This window comes from Phyllostomus discolor, chromosome 5 (genome assembly GCF_004126475.2).
Source record: "Phyllostomus discolor isolate MPI-MPIP mPhyDis1 chromosome 5, mPhyDis1.pri.v3, whole genome shotgun sequence".
Taxonomy (NCBI): Eukaryota; Metazoa; Chordata; class Mammalia; order Chiroptera; family Phyllostomidae; genus Phyllostomus; species Phyllostomus discolor.
Window position 1 is genome coordinate 60,999,686 of NC_040907.2, and position 4,469 is coordinate 61,004,154.

At 37.0% G+C, this 4,469-nt stretch overlaps 1 pseudogene; it reads right to left on the reverse strand.

Annotated features, from left to right (window-relative positions):
• Window positions 1-492: 492 nt before the first annotated feature.
• On the reverse strand, window positions 493-1,186 carry LOC114497831 (annotated as a pseudogene).
• Between the last annotated feature and the right edge of the window lie 3,283 nt (window positions 1,187-4,469).

A 4,469-nucleotide genomic window follows, 5' to 3' on the forward strand; every position in this document is an offset into this window, starting at 1 on the left:
GTGTAAAGATACCATTTACTTAATTTAGGTATTTGTTGCAAATGTTATTGTTGATTATGGCTATATTTTTATTTTAATAACCCAAATGCAGAAAAAGGTATTATAAGGGTTAAACAAGTTATCTGCTAAGCCATTTAAGACTATTAATTTGAATAAGAAAACCTACACTCAAGTTGAAATTTTTTTTTAAATTAGCCATACTATTATACTATTTAGTCAACAGGGATAGTGTTAAAAACATCTGAAAAGGCAAATTTTGGCAAGGTAGAAAAAATTATATGTCTTCTAAAGAATAAGGATTAATCATAGTTTTTCTTTTTGTTGTTTTTTTTTTTCTGTAAGAAGCTTTGTTTCCATTTGGTCCAATGCATAGGAGAGGGCTCCAGGGTGGTTAAAAGGATGCCTAGTGGTTTCAGGGAGTGGCTCAGGCAAAAGCCAAACACCGGGGGAATGCAGAGAGGCCCCTCAAAGTCCTCTGGGCTCCAGAAGTTCCTAGTTGTGTGTGAGGGTGACACTTTGGAAGACATATTCACCCAGCCCAGTCTGGGGCCCTCAGGCCAGCCTGCAGAGGTTAGTCAGGTGGTTACTCATCTTCTTGATGAGTTTCACCTTCTCTTCCAGGAAGTGGTTCTCCAGGAAGTCACAGAGATGAGGGTCTGTGCGGGTAGAACCTGGAGCATGCAGACCCAAAGGGCCTGGTTCAGGTGTTTCTCCATGACCATGACAGCTTCCATGGCACCCTAAGTTTCACCCCACTCATTGTGGGAAGGCTTCAGCAGGTCCTGGAACAGAACGCCACCACCACGCTGGTTTTGCAGCTCCAAGAGACACTGGGTGCCCTTATGCTTCCTCTCAGCCAACTTGCAGGAGAAGTGGCCCATGATTTCCTGAGCCACCTCATCAGGGTGGAAATAGAGGACCAGAGAAAGGTATGTGGGAGACCGCAGATGCAGGTTGACAGCAGCCTCTAGCTGGGTGGAATAATTCTGACAATTTTGGGAGCTCATGGTTGTTTGGCAATAAGGAGTTAAGGTCAAGAAATGGTGTTGACTGGTCTCAAAGGCTGAGCATGGCTACGGAGGTTCTGAAGGTGAAGGCTGGAAGAAGGGGCGTCCTGGGTCTGTTCCGTCCAGACACTGTCAAAGCAAGAGAGTGATCTGGGAGACCACCGATGGTACTACCAATAATAGGTTTTTTATTAGAAGAGAAAACCATTCATAAAAATGATACTATTTCCCATATTAATGCTTTCTCAAATTTCAGTGTGAATATTCTTTTATTTCTCTATTTTCAAAACATAATCCAGTAAATGTAACATATCCTAATTAATATAATCTTAAGTGATAATTATACCAATATTACTGTCTTAATACATATAATCTTGAGTATCACAACACTATAATATTGAAAATAAGACATGCAATATCTGTGGTAGAAAGGATAATGTTATCTATTAAGACAATGTTTTAGTGTAATACTTCAGAAATTTAAAATTGTTTTATGTTAAAATAGTTCAACATAATTTTTCTGGGGTCTTTGTGCTATACATAAAATTTTATTTCTATGGTGATACAAGAAACATAAATGGATAATGTCTATTCCTGGAACAGGAAAAGCGCCACTGTTATAAACACATGGCTAGGATAGCATTCTGGGGTTCTAGTCCCAAATCTGCATCTGAACTTTCTGAGTGATTTTGTACAATTAGCATCCATCTGAAGAAATAAAGGAAACTCAAAAATGTGTGCTGACTTTTTAGGAAAAACTTTCAGCAACAGAGCCTAGCATGCAATAAATCCACATTCTGCTGACAATCCTTCTCCACACCCTTTCCTGCAGCCCCATTGATCCCATCACTTCAAGAATAAAAAGATTAGTCGAAAATGAATCATTTTTATCATCACTGGAAACTTTAAAATTACAAAAAAGTACAAACCAAATTGACTTTTTAGTCTCACCAACTAGATGTTTGGAGACCTTTTTTAAAAAAAAAAGTCATTCAACTAATTTCACTAGGGATGATATGTCCAAAATCACTCCACACCAAGGCAGTATAAAAAGAATATAGTGTGGCCCCTGCTCTCTGCTGTTTATAGAGGTAAAATCAACATATAGAAAATAAATATCAACATCAGTAAAAATGTGTTCTTATCTTAGTATTATAAATTATGAATTTTGTAAGAGTTCTGATGGAAGAGATGGAGTACAAGATGTGTTTTAATAATGAATAGAGCTTGGGATATATAATGCTTCTCTGGGATAAATAATAAGTTGTCCTATGTTTATGTTATCCAGTGTCTACGTTATGGGCTGTTTGACTGGTAAAAGCAAATCAAAGGAATAATTGAAAGGGCTGGTATTTCACCATGAAAGCTGGGTAAATCCCATCAAACAAGTATTCCACTTCTCCGTGCCCAGTGAAAGTGCTAATAGATATCCCACTCAAATTCTAAACTCAAGTAGAGTACGAGGCTCTCCCCTCAGACTGCAACTGTGAAGATTACAGGGTTGGCAGAAAGAATCCGTTCATCTCAGAGAGCACTGCAGTGATTGTAGGTGAGTTAAGACCCTAATATTGGGTTTAGGTTTAAAGTTCACTGACTAACCCCAAGTAACTGAAATAGAAACCCAATGCCTAAGAGGCTCATCTAACTTAAATATTCTCTCCCTGAGTCTCCTTGGCTCTCCTGATGGCCCATCAGCTTTTCTGGAGTTTCTCACCAGCTCCAAATCAAACCACTGGAGGAAGAGAAAGCTGGTGCAATTGACCTTGACAGAGAAAGATTTGAGAATATAGATGAGAACAATTCCATACCTAGTTCAATGAATTAACCATTTCACAGCTGAGGAAAACATGAGATTATTCTCATATTAGTAATCCAAAACTTGAATCAGACAAAGAAAACTAAAATTGGATATTCTTCTTGAAACTCTAGATTACACTGTGTTGACAGTAAACTGGGAATATTCTAATGACAATGATAATTAGAGCTACCATTTATTAAGAGTTTATTGTATACCTTTCATTCTCTTTTACACTTTAATATATGTATATCACATTTAGTCCTTATAAAATTTATCTTAGGAAGATGGTCTTGTACCCAGTTTAAAGATAAATGAGGCACAAAGATTTAATTTAATCAAATTTAACAAGTAGCAAGTGGCAGAGCCAGGATTTGAACCTATATTTTTCTCTTTCCTCCCTCCCTCCCTCCCTTCCTTCCTTCCTTGAGGGAAAGAAACATCAATGTGTGGGAGAAACATTGATTGGTTGACTGGGGACCTGGCCCAAACCCAGGCATGGTCCCTCATCTGGAATCGAACTGGCAACCTTTCAGTTCACAGGAAAGGTTTTTTTTTTTGTCCCCCAGCTCATTTTATCAAGGACTCATCAGTTTCTACCCACTGAAAGCCAATCAACCACACCAGTCAGTACTGAACCCATGTTTTTCTGAGGCCAAAGGCCATGCTCTTCTTTTATGTACACTACCTTTCAGACAGTGCTGCCTCCATTGTCTAAAGATGTTTTTATTTAATATACTCAGGTATACCAGAAGGATGACTGAGCTGACAGTTTTATTGCATGTATGTACATTAACATCAAGCAATACTTATTATTTAGTCCCATGTAGTCAATGAATGTTTTGCAAGCAGATGGGCTACAGATTCAGAAAAATCAATGAATATTTGACTAAGCAAGTGAATTATAAAGAGTAAAAGCATTATATGTGCTTTTTCTTGGAAGTAAAGGGAAAGCTATAGTGTTAATAAAACAGACCCAATGCTAATGACTTAGAGCCCCTAAAGTAGAAATCAATCTGACTCTAAGGTCTTGCTCATTCCATAAACTTATTTCCCAATGGAGTTTCTTAATTTTGACATTCCAAATACAGAATCCTGTCATGGCTTTTTACTTTTATATTCAAGACCAGTTTACTTCCTAATCTTTTCTCATTTATTATTCACTTTCATATAAAGTTCACTTTCCCTTGTTTCCACATTCTTTATGTTCTTACACACTCCGTAACAGACTGTTCTCATTGCCTGGAAGATGTCCCATTGATCTTACCTTTCCTTCTGTGTGTCTATCAAATCTTCACTGTTTCCAGCTTCCAGAATCTGTAGTGCTTGATTTTTGCCCAGAGCTTTCTCAATTAATTAAATATAAAACATTGAAATCCTTCTATGGAAATCATCTTTCCTCTCTAGCCAAAGGCATTACCAGTGGTAAAATGTATTTATTTTGTTCACAACAGAAGTTTCAACTGTTAGATTGTACTTTCTATTGATTTTTTTTCTGGTTAGAGTAGAAATGCTATTGAAGAAAATTTCTAAATATCAAAACAGTCAAGAAAATAAAAGCCATTGTTTATGCCAACACCTTAAAAAAGCTTTGCTAACATTCTGTTATATTTCTTTCCAGTCTTTTTTTTTTAACACATGTAGTTGTGTTTTAACTTAAACTTTTC